The 19,329-nt window shown below is 35.9% G+C and overlaps 1 protein-coding gene across 28 annotated transcripts in view; it reads left to right on the forward strand.

Annotated features, from left to right (window-relative positions):
- Positions 1-19,329, forward strand: part of ZBTB20 (zinc finger and BTB domain containing 20) — an 812,500-nt gene that overhangs the window by 357,710 nt on the left and 435,461 nt on the right. The window lies entirely within an intron of this gene.

Below are 19,329 nucleotides of genomic sequence, written 5' to 3' on the forward strand. Positions count from 1 at the left end.
ATATAATGTAATTTGTTTTCTCTCCTGCAGTATAAGTACCTACACAATATAGCTTTTTTTTTTTTGTCTTTTTAGGGCTGCACCCTCAGCATATAGAGTCCCAGGATAGGAGTCATATTGGAGCTGTAGCTGCTGGCCTACACCACAGCCACAGCAACACCAGATCCAAGCCCCATCTGCAACCTATACCCACAGCTCACAGCAATTTGGGACCCTTCCTGCACCCTCATGGATACTAGTCAGATTCGTTTCTGCTGAGCCACCATGGGAACTCCAGCATAGCATTCTTGGTACTGCCTCTTGATCCACAAAAACTAAAGTATTTATGATCTGGCTTTGTATAGAAGTTTGCTGACTCCTGTCCTAGATGAAGGACCTCAAGTTCAGAAAAGCTGAATCGATATTCCCAAGGTGTTGGTTAGGTCCATTTCATCTCCTTGAGTTAGTATATTCTAATACTGTATGGGCTCTGGAGTGTCTGGTTTGAATCCTAACTCTACCTTTTACTATCCCATTTAACTTAAACAAGTTATTTCACTTCATTGTCTCCGTTTTCTTATCTGTAATGTGGTGTTGTTATGAGCATTAAATAAGATAATATGTATGAAATAATTACAGTACTACCTTGCACATGGTTAGTGCTCAATAATTGTTACTTATTGTTATAATCAGTGTCAATATGTTTAATTAGTAGGATACCCTAAAGAGAAGGGAGTAGTTCATATCCTGTCTCAGAGCTGGGAAAAACTTGGCATTTATTCACATTCTCATTTTCTCAGCATGATTTGTTCATCCTTATTAAACAATAGGTCCATGAGTTAATCCAAAAAATCGTGCACTTATAAAATATAAAACATGCATGCAAATTTATAATATTGATAGGGAAACTTAAACACAGAGCCACTTAAATGACAGCCACACAGCACACCTGCCCTGAGTCCAACAGATGAGAGAGAAACTGTTTTGTTCTCTCATCTTGAATATCCTAAGGACAGTTTCACCATATTTAAGACTATTTGAACTGACTACATTCCTTTCAATGATGGGGCAGAGTCAGCCACTATTTGCTATTTTTTTAAATAATCACATTTAATTGTATTCTCTGCAATGGTGAAATGTTGTATTTTTGTTCATTCTCTTCTATGCTATTCACATAAAACATTATTTGCCCAGATTATTGATGCTCTTCATCTACTGCTTAGACTACAAAGCCATGATGCTGAACTAGATGAAATCCAGTGAGATAAATGCCCTATGTATTAGATCATTTAGTTTTTACTGTATTAGTCCTCTAGACTATGGCAGTTCTTGTTAACTATTCTTTTCATGCAAATAAAAAATGAAGACAGTTTTATTCCTCCCCAAGAGTCTAAATGAAAGAAGGCACTATGTTTTTGCTTTAATAAATCTAAAATTTTGATTTCTAAAACAGACCCACTGTGCAGTTGACAATTTGTGGGGAAATATTTGTTGTAGGATATAGGTTATGCCTTGGATTTGAAGAAGAATCACAACAAAAGGACCAACAAACCTTTACTTATTAAAATGATAAGAATTGGTGTTGCCTCTAATTGCTTCCTTCATGACCTCTGTGTTACGTTTGTTCAATTTACTGGTCCTAGCAAGATTTTACTTTTCTCATGCCTGTAGATATAATGTCACAAAAGAAAAAATTTTTGTTGTTGTTGTTTCATACATCATCACAGCCATTTTCCTGATGTTGCTGTCATTTATAATAAAAGATGTATCTTAACAGAAAAAGAAACCCTAAGGTAGGAAAAAAAGCTGCCATCTTGAGTCTTAAAGAAATTAAGAAAATAAATGTTTCTGCTTGATGTATCCATAATTAGATAGGTAGTTCAAAAGGCAAAATTTTGAATAGCAAGCAGTGTGCATAAGACACTTGTGGCAGTCTACTCCATAGATTTAAGTGAGACTAAATCAGAAGAAATTCAAGGTCAATTAAAACCACTAGCACTTTATATTTGTCCAAATATAGTTCTGCCCTATTTGTGGAATGATTTAAAGTATAAATAGCTTACAAGTGTGCACTTCCATAACATCCACTTTTTCATTTTAACATAGAATGTGTCATGTTGTAGTAATTAATTTAATTGTCTGAATCTCCTTCTTGGGCAGAGCACCAGTTCTGTCCTGATCACCATATTATCCAATGTACTCAGCATAGTTCAAAATCTGATATGAAGTAGGTCCTCACATTAGCTTGAATGAACAGAGGAATGAATATGCACAAAAGGATGAATTTTCTAAGGGCATTATTATTACTTTATATACTAGATTTATTGCCATTTCAGGGACCTGTATATCAACTAATAGCCATGAACTATATATAAATACCTTTGAGTTTCATACAAATACAAAGAAATGCCTTTGATGTTGATGTCATTCATTCACAGATATTTTCACTTATATCTGCACATCAATTTCCAAATTAAAAATGTAATGCTCTATTTTCACAGATTTAGATTAACTATTTGCATCAAGATTGAGCTCAGATATTATCCTCTCTTCTAAAACTACCTTGATTCCCTCAGCTATAAGTACTTAACTATTGTCTGATCTTCCACAACACATTATCTAGGATTCTTCTGTTGAATTGATTTTCTGATTCTTGCCATGGTTTATTATCTGATTTCATTTGCTCCCCACATTGTACTTGTCAAGTGCTGCATAGTAGATTCTGAAATATTTGTGAATTTTTGAAAAGAAAGATACAGAAAAAAAAAAAAAACCTCACAAAACATACACAAATTGAGACTTCAAAATATTTTATTCTATGGAGTTCCTCTTGTGGCTCAGTGAGTTGAGAATCCAACGAGTATCCATGAGGATGTGGTTTCAATCCCTGGCCTTGCTCATTGAGTTAAAAATGCAGTGCTGCTGAAAGTAGGTGCAGCTCAGATCCTGCATTGCACTGTAGGCTGGCAGCTGCACCTCTGATTCGACCCTTTCCCCAAAGCTGGGAACTTTCATATGCCATAGGTTTGGCCATAAAAAGGAAAAAAAAAAAATTATTCTTACCGAGAGCATTTATTCTCAGCACAGAATTCTGAGATCCATTGCTAGATCATAACAGCCAGTCACTTCTACCTCACACTTCCCTCCACTGAATATGAGTGTCTGTGGGAGTCTTAGCTGTCCCTTTGGGGACCGCTAACTAGCCTTCGCCATTGTAGTAATTGTTATTAATTAACTAGTTCTCACTCATTCAGTGAATATTTTTTTGGAGCAACTGTTGAACAAAAATGAATCGAACATTTTTTTTTTTTTTTTTTTTTTTGTCTTTTTGCTATTTCTTTGGGCTGCTCCCGCGGCATATGGAGGTTCCCAGGCTAGGGGTCAAATTGGAGCTGCAGCCCCCGGCCTACGCCAGAGCCACAGCAATGCAGGATCCCAGCCGCGTTTGCAACCTACACCACAGCTCATGGCAATGCCGGATCGTTAACCCACTGAGCAAGGGCAGGGATCAAACCCGCGACCTCATGGTTCCTAGTTGGATTTGTTAACCACTGCACCACAAGGGGAACTCCTGAATTGAACAATTTTTGTCTTCAAGTGGATCACTGTACAATCAGAGAAAAAAAAATATGTAAACAAATAATTACATAGTAGAAGGTTAATTACTTTGAGACATGTATGAGATAATGTGGGGTCATGTAAATGGGGCATTCACACTTTCACTTTACTCTAGGAGTGTTCTCTCATGTTCTTCACATCAGATGATATACGCTTCCTGCTGAGCCTCTCTTGCTCTCTCATTTTCTCCTTTGTTTTTCATAAAGGAGTCACCTCTCAGATGCTTTAAACCAGAACTAAGTGCAACCTTTTAGCTTACTCCTTTTAAAAGAATGATAATCCCTGTCTCAAACACATCTAAGTAAACCAAAGTGAGGCCTTTCCTCAGACTACATTATTCATGCTGAGATGGAATATTGGTATGAATTAAATTAGGCAACAAATTGAAAGAGAGATTACTTAAACAAGGCTTATTAATGAGAATATTCTCACCCCCTGAAAGTGTTTAACAGGCTTGTACCTATTAGTAGTAACAGCTATTTATTGAGTAATTACTATGTGCCAGTCCCAGTTCTAAAAGATTTATATGAAAGTTCTATTATTCCATCCTCACCACTGCACTTTTAAATAGTCACTATTGTTATCTAATTCTACTGGTGTGAAATTGAGGCACAGAGAGGAATAAATTTTCCCAAAATCAACTAAGTGGCAAAGCCAAGATTCAGTCCCAGGAAGTCTGATCTCAGAGGCTACACTTTTAACAAGTTTACGTAGTTCCTAGTAGCAAGTATCCAAATTAAAATTTATCTTTATATAACTTTAGAAAGGATTTTTATTTTCTACATTTTGGGGGGGATAATATTTATCCTAAAATAGATTTTAACAATGGTCTTTGTGTTTCCCTTCAATTTACATATATGCTGGGGAAGCATGAGGTTAGATAGACAGAATAAATGAATGAATGGTTTCCATGTTAGAAGTATGGGACATAGTTGTTTCTTTATGATAAGGTAGTGATTCCCTACCTAAACTATTTATATGTTAATGATCTAAGCAATTTAAAAAAAATTGATGCCACCATTTTTGTAATATTTAAGCTAGTCTCCAGCAAAGACCTGGATGCATTCTAGAGAATTCATCTCTGCTTAGTGCTCTACTCCAGTGAAAAACTCTTCTCTTTCCTTTTCCTCTCCTTCACCAACCTTCTACTGTTAAGTTTTTTCTGTTTCTCTTTTCATGTAACAGCCATTTTGTCTCAATGCAAATATTAAAGTAGGCTTTATTAAAACACTAACATATTGTTTCTTCAACTATAAAATAAGGGATTGGAATAGATGTTCCTAAGGGTCTCTATGAAAGACTCCATGATCTAGCCATATAGTTGATGGAGAGCCCATTTTTTAAAAAAAATACAGTAATCTGTAACCAAGACACATCATAATAGTCATTGATGTAGAATATTTTTATTCAGAATTTAAAATCTGGTTTTATTCATTATAGGCATTTAAAAATTCACTAAAGTCCTTCAAAGAAAAAAAAGTTAACTTTACATTTTTGGTGTGTATAATCTGCCTGTGTAGGAGAAGCTGGATAAATCTAGCCACTTTGAAGATCTAAACTCATAATCAAAAGGTGTTTATTGGAAAACTTATACTAAGTAGCTGATAACCTAGGACTTTGATTAGTTCAAGTCCCAAAAACATGATGACTGAAATGCTAGAAACAAGTCCTTGTTCATCTAAAAAGATACCCAATTATGTCTTATATTTTCCCAAATGTCCTTGACTTTTGATTTTTAAAGCTCCATTTATTTCAATCATCTCCCCATCACAACAAACTGTATTATACTAAACTCGACCACTTATATTTGTTACTGCTAAGAAACAGTAAAAATTACTAGCTTGTGGGATGATAATCTATGCTAAAGGAGTTAAGATACTTTTGTATTAGAATTTAAAAAAAATATTTTATTGTATATCTCTTCAGCAAACAATGCTTTATTACAATGTTTGCAAAGCCAAATGAACCAACCCTTACTGATCCTAGCCACCTTTTTCCTGTGTCTTGCATTATATGTTAGCTAGTTATTCGTTAAGAATTTACTATGTGTTGTAGACTAGTTGAAAGAAAAACATATTTCCTGACCTCTAGAAACTCAGAAACAAGTGAGATGGTGATAAATGGGAACATTAACAGTTTCATCCTGAGTTGCTGGAAGGGTTAATAAAGGAGTAAAGAGCAATTATAATTACATGGTACTCTGAAAACATGCACCACACTCAAAGGGAAGATATGCATTCTGACCTTCCAAAGATAAGGTGCACATAACTTTAAAGCAAATAAAAGTGAGACGGGGGAGTATGAAGGTGGAATTTGCATTGATTGCTCTTCACTCCAGATAGTGAAACTCTTAAGTCCTGAGCTCTTGAACTGCCTTAGGCCAGGATACAGCTGGTAGTGGTGGAAAGTGGAGAAGGAATGCAAGATTCTTGTTACTCAGCTTCCCCAAACATAGGCACGTGGGGACAACTACCAGTTTCTTTAGCCTCCTGGTACTTTGAATGCCTTCAGGATATCTTTCATCAATGTAATTGTTGTATTAATCATCAGTTTATCTTTGGTTTATTTTGTTAAAAAAATAGAATATTGTGCTTTTATGTTTTTAACTCACTGTCACATGAATGAATGCCCAGTGGTAGTTGTAAAAATAAATGACTATCTTTTGCATATTTTGTCATTGGAGTTATCTTCAAAAGGAGAACCCAATCTCTATTTGCTTTTCAAAAGTACTAGATAGAGAAGAGAGTCAGCATTTCTACTTATTTCTGAGTTCTTCTCAGTTGCTGATTGATCCAGAATCTCGTTAGGCTTTCCAGAACTTTATTTCTCCCTCTATATTAGTGGTCTAGGTCTGCTGACCTCATGTTGATTATGAAGATTAATGGTTTGGTTGTTGAAAAGCCCAATAGCTGAAAAGAATCATGGAAACTGAGACGTCTTCCTTATCCTTTTTAATGATGCAGCTGCTATAGATTTTTAATGATGAAAGTGATAAACTGAGCATTTTGGTCAAATAATAGTCATTTTGCTGTTGAACTCTTCCAGACTTAAGTTATTATTTTAATACATCTACATAGGAATTCTTGAGTTTAGGTTACAAATTATCTCTGAGTTAATTAATCTTTAAAATTGGCTGTCCTCTAAATAGCTAAAGGAAAGTTACCTCAAGTGCAGACAGAGGATCTTCACTTTTACAGCATAGTTTATATGTGCCAGATAGACTATGTATATGCCAAATCAATTGTTGCAGTAGTTCATGATTTAGGGGGAAATGACTGCTAATATGCTAATATGTTATATATAAACATTTTTTTTTCCCACTGTACAGCAAGGGGGTCAGGTTATCCTTACATGTATACATTACAATTACATTTTTCCCCCACCCTTTTATTTTAAAGGAAAAATATAATAGATTTTTTCCCCTGTTCATAAAACATGCAAACTAGCATTAGAAAATTAGAGCATTCCTACTATATAGCACAGGGAATTATATTCAGTCTCTTGGGATAGACCATGATGGAAGATAATAAAAGAAAGGGGGAGTTCCTGTTGTGGCTCAGAGGTAACAAACCCAACTAGTATCCATGAGGTTGCGGGTTTGATCCCTGGTCCCCTCAGTGGATTAATGATCTGGCCTTGCCATGAGCTGTGGTGTAGATCGCAGACACAGCTCAAATCTGGTGTTGCTGTGTCTGTGGAGTAGACCGGCAGCTGCAGCTCCAATTCGACCCCTAGCCTGGGAACTTCCATTTGCCACAGGTGCGACCCCAAAAATTAAATAAAGTGAACATATATCTATATATGTAGACTGGATCACTTTGCTGTACAGCAGAAATTGGCACAACATTGTAAATCAACTATGAAAATAATAAGAACAAAAGAAAATTGGGGCATTTACATTTACAATCTGTAAAATCTGCTAAATGACCTCATGTACTCTCTGTCTTGTTTATTTTCATTCTCAACTTGCTGTAGATCAAAAATACCCTTAAGAACTCCAGTATCTCCGCAGAGAATTTTGTCTTTACTCCTCCTCCTTCAACCTGAGACTGGTGATTTCAGGAATGTGTTGAACAATGAGGTTCTTGAAATAGTTACCATCTATATTAGTTTCCTATGGCCACATAACAAATTACTACAAACTTAGTGCATCAGAAATAGCTTCTCTCATCATTCTGGAAGTCAGAAGTCCAGAATCAGTATCAGTGAGCTGAGATCAAAGTGTTGGCAGGACTCTGTTCTGTCTGGACGCTCTAGAAGAGAATGCCTTTTTTAGTCTCTAATGACTGTCAACATTTCCTGGCTTGTGGCTGCATCACTTCACAATCTCTACTTTCATGGTCAATTGACTTGTCCTCCTGTGTCTGTGTGTAATCTCCCTCTTCTAAAGATACATCTAATTGAATTTAGGACACATCTAGGTAATCCAAGATAGTCTCCCTATTTTAAAACCCTTAACTTAATTATATCTGCAGAATCCTTTTTTCCATATAAGGTAATAGACACAGGTTCCAAGCAAGGATCAAGATACGGCTTTCATTTAGGGGAGAGACTTATTTAGCTTAGCACACCATTTTCTCCTGTGCACCTGTCCTCCGTTTCCTGCCTTGTCCTCCCTTCATTTCTGCTGGGACCACTCAGCCAGACCAAGAAAATATGAGAGATGTCCAAAGATCTCACTTTCCTATTCACTCTTTGTACTTTAGATGAAACAAGTGAGCAAGTAATGGCAGATCCAAGCATTAAGATTATATAGGACTGGATAAGGCTGGATCCATGAGCAATGGTCTGCAGATTTTTATCTTTTGTTTGCCCTGATTCACGTAATTTCGATCTTAATTCTAAGGACACTTGCCTGAAGAGATTCAATTCTGCCTTTCTCAGCATTAACCTTGCTCCATCACTCTGCCTAAGGCCAGGAGAATCCAATGGCTCAATCAAATGTCAACTTCCTGTCACACTCCATTCAGGAAAACTGTATGCTGTAGCAGTGGGTCTTGAGTGTTTATTCTTATGCTACATAATGAAGAGGGACATTGCAGAAAGGTGGCTGTGGGGAAAACATCTGGAAGAAATAAATTCCCTAGGATCAAAGGGTTCCGTGTGCAGCCCAGAGGGTCCTCATGGTGCTCCCAAGAGCAAACAAACAATTCTCTTGATGAGTCACTGCAATTTTTTTCTGCCAAAAGCCCACATGTGTTGCAAGATCTCAAGGAAAAGGGGTGGAATAAGGAGAGAGAAGGAAAATTAAAGAAGGCAACAAAAGTGATTTTTAAAAGATCCTAACCATATGAATTAAAGAAATCTCAATATGATTACAATCCTTTAATATTCCCACCATCCTTAATATTGGATTACTTATACTGGGGCAGAGTAAAATTAAATATCACAAAATATTTTTTAAAACACAAAAACCAGTGGGACAAAGAAAGGATGTTTTGGAAGAATATTACACTCTGAAACAATATATTTTTTTCTCTAACATGTGAAAATTGGCAGAGGAGGGTGAAGCCCAGGACTATGTCCCAAACCCTAGCCAGTGGCATTTTACTGAGGAAAAAAAAAAAGTTACTTATGAATCAGTACAGCCATGCTTTGTTCTGCATGAGTGTTTTAATAGAGCGAGTGTAATATAAGGATCAGGTGGGCTCGTGGGAATGGAACAAAAGGTTTTGTAAAATTAAAGCAAAATAATTATAGCTCTAGGTGCAAAGCGAGCATACTCCAGCAGTTGATAGCAAGGACCTGCTCAGAATGGAGAAGGGAGGGGCTGTGCTGGAAGTTTTTTTTTTTTATTTTTTTTTTATTCACTAACAAAGGCTTTTAATAGGTAACAGTTGTAAAGCGTCTTTGAAAGTAATTAATGCACCCACACAAAAATTTATTAAAATGAAAATTTAAGGAATTGTCTAAAATGAATTAATTAACAAAAAAAGAACATCATGCCTTTCTTATTTTTTAAAGAAGGAGAGAAGGTTAAGCAAAGCAGATTTTTGTGAGATTGCATTTTAAATGTTCCTGGTTTATTTAGTATCTGAATAGCCCTAAAAAGGATAGTTGGCAGAATTAATTCTTATTCACCCCCTTCAGAAATACTAAATTGCAACAGACATAAAATGGTGATTAATTTGGTGTGCATGGGACTCAAAGTCCTTCAAATTATGATATTTCCCTATAAAATGACCAGAGTTTTTACTAAGTTTTCAGAGACCGGTAGTAAGCAGAATGTGATACTCAAAAGAAGAGGAAGGTGAGTGTTTTTTCTCACGTGGTCTTCATCTTTCAGGGCTCTTAATAGGCCTTTTAGAGCTGCATTTCCTGTTGTGGCCTCATGGAACAGAAAAGGAAGGCTGCAAAGTGTGTTGCTAGTAATTTTTACCTCAAGTAGTTCCTATCTCTACAGGGAAAAAAAAATGAGCTGCATTTATCCCATTTCTGCAAGAATTTTTAATCACCATATTTGTTTTTCTTTTGAATTCTGTTGGATTATTTCATACTGTGATATAATTATAAGTAGAACATGTACTACCTGCTGAGATTTTACCCTTTATTGTAAGAATCATTTCTAGTTTATTATAAAAGTATATGTTTTCAGTATATTGCTGTTATACCTCAAAAAGTTTTAGGTTCTGAACTTAGATATGTCTTCAAAGGTCAAGTCCTCTAAACCTTCCGTGTTGAAAAGTCATTGGAGAATTGCTGCCTTTCCTCCAATGTTGTTTTGTTTTGTCAAGGTCAGAATACAGCTATACAAAAAAAAAAAAAAAAAAAAAAAAAAAAAAAAAAGAATAAAAAGAAAATTAAGCTTGGAAGTTCCATTTGAAAAATAGCTCTGCTGATGCCAAATAAAAATATGTAATTATAGTTTTGAAAATAATTTCCTTTAAATGTATGGCTATAAGTCATCTTGTATAGTGGAAAAAGCATGCCCTAATACACATATGATCTGTAAAATTTGAAAATATTTGCTTGGATTCAGTCTTCTTTTTATTATCTCTTAAATGGCCATTATCATCATGTCTTTATAATCCTTTGAATTAGTCTCAGATTTTTCTTTTTTGTTTTTAAGACAGTGGATTTAGTTGGCCTGGAGTAGTGTAGCAATATTAGTATAGTATCCTTGCCCATGACAAAAAGGTATACTTGTGAAGTTCCTTGGTGGGGACATGTTACATTTAAGTAGATACACCCTCCTCATGATCTTTGTCCTTCAGTACTTTATTTTACTTTCTCTAGGAATTTGACTGAAAGAAGGAAAATCAAGAAAAAATGTGCTTGTTGTACCAAGAACCTTCTGTGATTATAATAGTGGTTCCTGTTCCAACTCTTTACCATATAATTTTAAACTTGTATCTATTCATCCTTGAACTGGAATGGTATATTACATTTTTATTGCTGCTGTAACGAATGACCAGAAATTTAGCAGTTTATAACACCACAAATTTATTATTTAATAGTCATGCAGATCAAAAGTTTGGGTTAGTTCAACCTATTTCTCTGCTCCATGTTTTACAAGACCAAAATTGCGTTATACTGCCAGTTCTTAACTGGAAGCTCAGGGAAGAATCTGCTTCCAGACTCATTCAATTCCTTGTGCTATGGGACGAAGATTTCCATTTCTTTGCTGGCTGTTAGCTGGAGGCCATCCTTAGCTTTTTGCACACAGGACCCTATGTCTTTGTGCAGGCAAGAGTGCTCTGAATCATTATCACTCTTTCAATCTCTATGACTTCCTCTTATACCTCATCTCTTTTCCAAATTCCAATTAGAAAACGTTCTCTGCTTTAAGGTAATTAGATTGGGCCAACCTGGATAAGCTGGAATACCATCCTTATTGTAGGTCCATCACCTTAAATGCATGTGCAAAGTCCCCTTTCCATGTAACATAACATTTGCCATGCACTAGGGAACTCCAGGTGTTAAATGGTGAAAACTTTTGGGGAGCAATTATTTCTTTTTTGCTCTAGAAGTAGAGGGAAAGACAGTATGAATACTTACAAAATCTATTAGTAGGTTTTCCCCTAAAAAAAAAAAAAAAAAACAAAAACAAAAAAAACTGTCCTCCTATATCTCTTTTTAAGGAGTAGTTTTTTTGTTTTTTGTGTTTTTTTCTCACTTGATAAATAGACAATTAGGGCACAGGAAAAACCTCATTGACCATCAGAGTGCGAGCTAAACTGGAGGTTTTTAGGCTATGGTAACAGATTTGATTCATTGCTATTCTTTTATTCTCCCCAAAGCATGCTAGAACCATGGTGATATTCCAACCAGGAAAGAGAAGTAAGTCAAGGTTGAATAAACCATAAATGGGATTACTAAACTATTAGTAGAGATGATTTACATGGAGGGCTGAGAAAAATTCAGTTATAACTTGCCAGGAAATAGGAAAATCTCAAGTGTCTCCTTGTTACCTAAGAAAATATCATCTGGTAAGTGAAGGCATGACATAAGGCATAGTGAAATTGGTCAGACATATGGCAGCATTCTGATTCAAGCACTGGCTAGGTGGGGTAAAGATGCAGTAGTAGGAATCCAAGTTGAATAAGGACCTGAGTTTACAGCTGAAATTAAAGTACAAGGTTCTAGCATCTCAGGGGAAAGGAACCAAAAACAAGTCTTTTGATAAGGTTGATGGAAAGGCTAAAAAGGTCAAAAGCAAACAAAGTCAAAAGGAGATAAGGTTAGGAACCAGGAAAAAATTTAACCTACATTTCACAATTTTTCTCAAGGTGGACATTAAGAGATAAATACAGGTAAATCCACTAGATTGTAATTCACTATGACCTTTCTTCAGGAAAGAAATTAGCTCATCCTAGCAATCTATCGTATTATTTTTTAATTTTAACTATATAACTCAGAATAAAATTTTAAAAAATAGAAAGGAGAATTTTCCAGCTAAAGGACTAATTTTCCAAGGGAAAACAGGAACTATAAGGACAATCAAATTGTACAACTCTTTTGACTAAAAAAATAAAATTGTAAAACTTTAGCAATAACTAAATTTTGGACTCTAATTATAACAGACAATTGAAAATACACTAATATATTCTTAAAGTCAAATTTACTCCTAATTTAATAAATCAAATTTAAGTAATCACTTATCAACTAATAGGAAGTGTAGTTGAAGGTAGATATATGTATATTGATATTTGTTCTCAAAATATGTTCTATTATGCTATTCATGTATTTATGTTGATTTGATGTATAAATTATTTGTCAACATGTGCCACTACTAAATGCAAGATTAATAGTAGAGTACAAACTTCATTTGACAATATTGTTTTCTAATAGGATAAATAAACACAATAACATATGTATGAAGACGCACATATATACCTGTGCCTATTTATAGAAAGTATCTGTAACATGTGCAGCATACATTGAAATATAACTACATACATCTATAAAAATAGCTAAATACTTTCTATTTCATTGTATGCCATCCACAAAATCCCAGTGCAAGAAACAAATAACATGTATATGGACTCAGGTAAGGGTAAATAGTATAGTCTTCATTTCCAAAGTAAGACAATGTAAGTGTCTAAATAAGTTAGGTGTAACAAACATTTTTTTGAGCATAGTGTAGGATAGCAGAAAAATTACTGGGTAAGTTATCAAAATTCCCAAGTTCTCATCTTTGCTTTGCCACATGTTAGATATGATATTAAGCATGTCATTTAATCACATACAGCCTCAGTTTGCTCAGTTGTAGAATAAAGATAGTATCTCTCCCATTTACTTTCCAGAACTCATGGCCAAATCAGATGAGATAAAGATAACTTAAGGCATTTAAAGATTATGAATACTATGAAAAAGTTATATTTTAAATAAATACAAACATTTTAGAAATCAGCAGAAAGAAAAGGTAATACGTGTAAAAAATATCCTTCATTTTCCTTTTCAACATTTTGGCTCCCTACTTGAACATCATCTAAGCTAAAATTTACCCAAATGAATAAGTAAAATAAATAAATTGATTTATGAATTAACATAGAAAATAGGTGAAATTAAGCTATAATTCTCTTTAGTGGTATCATTTATTTTAGAGACATGGACAAGGCCATCTCTAACTTGTGTGAAAAACAGTGAAAAACAGAAAAAGATTACAATTTTGACCATCTTGAGCAAGAACTTCCTGTTAGCATAAAGAATGTATGGCTCTCTTCACTATTTCATTTCAAAGGAATATCATTGTACCATCATTAATTGCTTTGGAGAAAATGAGTTGGGGAAAGGAAGAATAAGGTGATTCTATTATTACGGATTTCTGTTGGCAGTTGAAAATATTGCTATCCAGAATTTTCCCTATGCCCTATTCTTGTAGGATTTGAATTTTCCAGTTGGATTGACTTGACTGTCAAAAAGTCAAGTTGATTTTTCTTTCTCTAGATTCAGTTGATAATTGGCTGAATAAAATGTTAAGAACAATTAGGAGAGGTAGTATTTTAAAGCTACTTAACAAAACAAACAAACTTTGTAGGACTATTTTATACTTTTTTTGTAACTTCTAAGAACACATTGTATAAAGTTATGGCTTCCTGTTCTATGAAGTACTTCTTCCTTGACCTACCTGCCATTACTGCTTAGCTTACATTTAAAGAAAAAAAAAAATTTCCATTCCACTGTTGAATCTTTTTAAAGAAAAATCAAGGTACAGTTTTTCTTTTTCACACAAAAGTATTCAGAGCTCAAGTTTTAAAGAGAGCTTAATTCTTGCACTAGATGTTTTTAACTCGCTTTTTGTTCAGAACACGGGAATGCTACCTTCTCTTGTTTTTCTTACCATCTGCAGGACTTTTTATTTTTTTCTGTGCCCAGTTCAGATTGTTTTGCTCTCAATACTGGCTACCTTTTCTCATTTTTTTTCTCCACTGCTGTTTTACCCCTTCCTTCTTACTCTTGCTTTGCGTCAATCTTCTTACTTCCCCGCTGTATTCATAATGCTTAGAATTGTCTGTAACGGAGTTCCCGTCGTGGCGCAGTGGTTAACGAATCCGACTAGGAACCATGAGGTTGCGGGTTGGGTCCCTGGCCTTGTCAGTGGGTTAAGGATCCGGCGTTGCCGTGAGCTGTGGTGTAGGTTGCAGACTCGGCTCGGATCCCGCGTTGCTGTGGCTCTGGCGTAGGCCAGTGGCTGCAGCTCCGATTCGACCCCTAGCCTGGGAACCTCCATATGCCACAGGAGCGGCCCAAAGAAATAGCAAAAAGACCAAAAAAAAAAAAAAAAAAAGAATTGTCTGTAACTTCTCACCTGGACAAACATCTCCTAGTTTCCCTTTTTTTTTTTTTTTTTGTCTTTTGTGTGTGTATGTGTGTGTGTGTCTTTTTAGGGCCACACCTGCAGTATATGGAGGTTCCCAGGCTAACCGTCTAATCCGAGCTGTAGCCGCTGGCCTACACCAGAGCCACAGCAATGCCAGATCAGAGCCTCATCTGTGACCTTCTCCACAGCTCACGGCAACGCCAGATCCTTAACCCACTGAGCTAGGCCAGGGATTGAACCAGCAACCTCATGGTTCCTAGTAGGATTCGTTTCCACTGCGCCACAGCGGGAACTCCAAATCCCATTTCTTAATAGTTCTCTTCTAAGCAGGCAGCCGCTTCTCTACCAGTAATTTCTCTTGCTAATCATTCCAGTCTCATTAGGCTATGTATGTACTTTAAACAAATAAATAAAAATAAATTCATATTTATCTTCCTTGCTAGTCAAAATGCTTTTCTTAGAAGTTGAGGATTCTTTTATGTCTTCTGTAGAGTTCATATCACTTTGTGGTAAAGGTGGCAACATCTTGTTGCCTTAGCAAAAATCAAAAATTGTATGTTTCACATATATTGGTCATCCAGATGTCACTCAGACATTGAATGGTTTATTTATTTAAAGGATATCAACGACACTTTTTCTGAAGTGAATCTTACATTTTCCAGACTTATTAAAGTGTTGTGAATATGCTTTAATCTTTGCATAATGATTCTGTGATCACCATTATTGCATTAGTTTCCTAGGGCTGCTATAACATAGTACCACAAACTTGATGCCCTAAATAACAGAAATGTGTTGTGTTAGAGTTCTGGTAGGTAGAAGAGCAAGATCAAAGTATCAGCAGGTTTGTTTTTTGTTTTGTTTTGTTTTTTTTCTGGAGGATTGTGAGAAGAAGTCTATTCCATGCCTCTTGCCTGACTTCTGATTGGTTTGCTAGCAATCTTTGGTGTTCTTTGGCTAGCAGAAGTATCTCTCTAATCTCTGCCATTGTCTTCAAATGGTTTTCTCCCTATGTGCATGCCTGTATCCAAAATCCTCCTTTTTATAAGGACACCAACCATATTGGATTAGGGGTCCATTCTACTCCAGTATGACCTCATCTTAACTAATCATATCCTCAATGACCCTATTTCCAAATAGGGTCACATTTCTAAGGTGTTAGGAGTTAGAACTTCAACATACAAATTTTGAGAGGACATAGTTCAACCCATAACAATTATAAATATTTTTTTGTGTAGAGCTCTAACACATTGATTTCTGTGGGACTCAATTTTAGACATGTCTGTAAGCTGTACATAGTTCTCAGCCTTGGCTACTTCATCCCTCCCCTGCCTGCTCTGTTTCCTCTTCATTCTGAGACACAGAGTTGTTGTTTTCTAGTTACCATTGTGCTTTCTTCTGGAAGTATCCCATCTTTCCATCTAACATGAATAGAGGGCCCATATAACTGATGCTTCTGTGTATTAAGGAATAATATATTGGCTCCAAGTTAAAATCTCCTTGATGAATAAAGATAAGTTTGGGCAACTATGTGTGCTTTACAGAATCTTATTTTTTTAAGTTTCTTAAGGGCTCTGTTTTCTCTTTTTTGGGTTCTTAACCATGTGAAATCAAGATAGACTTATAAATGAATATAGAAGGCTGGGTAATAGAGGTATTAGTGTATTATTTTCTGATGACAGATATATAAAATAAAGGGATATATCTGATTAAAATATTATAAATTGAATTATCTTTTCTACTAGTTACCCAAGATTTTACCCATTAGCATAAGGAAATCAGAGTTCTCCTTAGAATCTTATAAGGTATGAAATCTGAGTAGAATAGGATTGTGCTTTTGTATAGTGTCTATCACATGGAGATCATTCAAAAAACATAATAGTAATGCAGAATTGTGTTAAAATCAAATTCTGGGATTGGGTAAGGAAAGGTACACATTCAGTTCTTAGCAGGTAGTTCTCCTGAGCAGGATGTGGGGCCTGTATCCCCAGGTGCTTACCTACCAGGAGTGGCCTATGTGGTTCTCAGGGCACCATGCTGATGAGCCACCCACTGTGGTTCCAATTTTGGCAGCCACAGCCAAATTGGCTCTTTGATCTTTGGAGTGGCTCCTGCCATAGTGGCTGTCCCTGTTTGTTTTGCCCCTCCCTTTTATTGTTCCTCCCACCTGGCACTATAAGACAAAAAAATAACGTGGAGGAGGCTGTGAGGGGACACTTCAAGAACATAGCTTTGCCAAATATGAAAAGCTGCTTAAGCAGTTTTGATTCTAAAAGCTCATGTATAACATTTCTGCCAACCCATTAGTGAATACATCTTATTTTATATACCGTTCAAAAGTCTGCTGAAAATCACTTTCCCTGTTTCAGCTTTGTCATTACTAGGGTCTTGGGTCCACCATAAAATGTAGCCAGTCACACAAATAAAAGGTAGTATTGCTTCCCATTTTAGAAACAGTTTTTCTTCATGAATATCTGAATATCCTTAATAACATTAACTTCATCTTATGCCTTGATATTTTAAAATCAATTTCTCTAATATATTTGAAAATCAGCTTTGGTGGCTTGATTATATTGGTCATATTTTTTAAGTATACGAATTTTTTTTTTTTTTTTTGCTTTTTAGGGCCAAACCCTCAATGAGTGGAAGTTCCCAGGGTAGGGGTCGATTCAGAGCTGTAGCTGCCAGCGTACACCACAGCCACAACTTGGGATCCAAGCCATGTCTGTAACCTACACCACAGCTCACGGTGGCAACGCCAGATCCTTAACCCACTGAGTGAGGCCAGGGATCCAACCCGCATCCTCATGGATACTAGTTGGGCTCATTATCACTGAGCCACAAGGGGAACTTCCAGGAGTGTATGAAATTTTTGTTGAAAAGTTAATAGCTTATGCAATAGTCTCTCTATTCTAATATATACTTTTAATCAAAAATTTAAACATGTCTATACCCGTTTTATAGCTGAAAAAGTGAAAAGCTGTGGTGCTAAATGTGTTATTTAAGATTATATAGGATGTTGGTGCCATTCTACCCATTTGATACAGGTAGTATCATTTGAATACTTTGAGATTTAGGACTTTAGCATATGCCCTATGAGAAGATGGAAATATAGTCTCCACGTTATCTTGATAATATTATTTAGGTATCATAGATAGGGAGACAAAACTGAGACATATAGAGATTTTAAATGACTTGTAGCAAATCAGATAGCACGGTCACAGGAAAATTAATAAGATCTTGGACTCCTTCACTCTGTGAACTAGCCATGACCAGTTTTCTGACAAGAAGTATTTTTCTCCTTCAGAGAATCCAAATTTCCACATTTATGAAGTTGGAGACTTTCACTGAGAAAGCAGTGCCTCAAGGGACAAGGATATTTTGAGAAATTTAAGATTTTTAATCTCAACCTAGTAATGCCAAATATATTTACTACCACTTAAATTATGAACATTTCTAAAATTCGTATTTAGACAGAATTCTGCATCTGAAACTGGAATTAAATCACCTTTCCCCATCTTCATATCTAATTATGACTTAGTAAAGCATGTAGATACTAAGTATTCATATATTTAGGTAAAAATGTATGTTTGGAAGCTGTAAAGTATATGGAATTTTATTTGAGAAAATGTTATAAAAATAGCATCAACTTTGAAATGTTTCTGTAATAATATCTGCTTGTCATCATTTTTAACCAGAAGATTAAACTTCCCTATGTAAGGCTAGAGAATCATGTAGTCAATAAAGAAGGAGGGTCCCAACCTGGCCAAAATTTTACTAAGTTATTATTACCAATCTAGGTATCCCAGGGAAAGAGTATATAAAGTAGTCTTCCATACTTTTACTTTTTACCTATTAGGATTTACTACTGAGAAATAAGCGGATCCTAGAAAACTCCGGCTGCCCAGAAGATCCCACTCAGGGTAGTATGTGTCAGTATGGGTCAGACAGTCCCTATGCCCATCAGTTGATCTCCTGATTTCTGCATCTGTTGATCACAGCCAGAGGCCGTAGAATAAGAACCAGTAATGCTGGAGTTCCCATCGTGGCACAGTGGTTAACGAATCCGACAAGTAACCATGAGGTTGCAGGTTCAATCCCTGGCCTTGCTATGTGAGCTGTGGCGTAGGCTGCAGACGCGGCTCGGATCCCGCGTTGTTGTGGCTCTGCCGTAGGCCAGCGGCAACAGCTCTGCTTAGACCCCTAGCCTGGGAACCTCCACATGCTGCGGGTGCGGCCCTAGAAAAGGCAAAAAGACAAGAAAAATTAAAAAAAAAAAAAAAAAAAAAAAGAACCAGTAATGGAATGACCAGGCAGTCCCAATCCCAAAGGAATCATCAAAGAAGAATGACATACACATTCAGGTAAATGAGAAGAGCCTTCGAGAATAACCTCCAGTGACCCTTCCATGAAAAAATACCCCATTTCACCTACAACCAGCTTTATCACCATCCGTAAACGTGTGTTCCACT

This window comes from Sus scrofa, chromosome 13 (genome assembly GCF_000003025.6).
Source record: "Sus scrofa isolate TJ Tabasco breed Duroc chromosome 13, Sscrofa11.1, whole genome shotgun sequence".
Lineage (NCBI taxonomy): Eukaryota > Metazoa > Chordata > Mammalia > Artiodactyla > Suidae > Sus > Sus scrofa.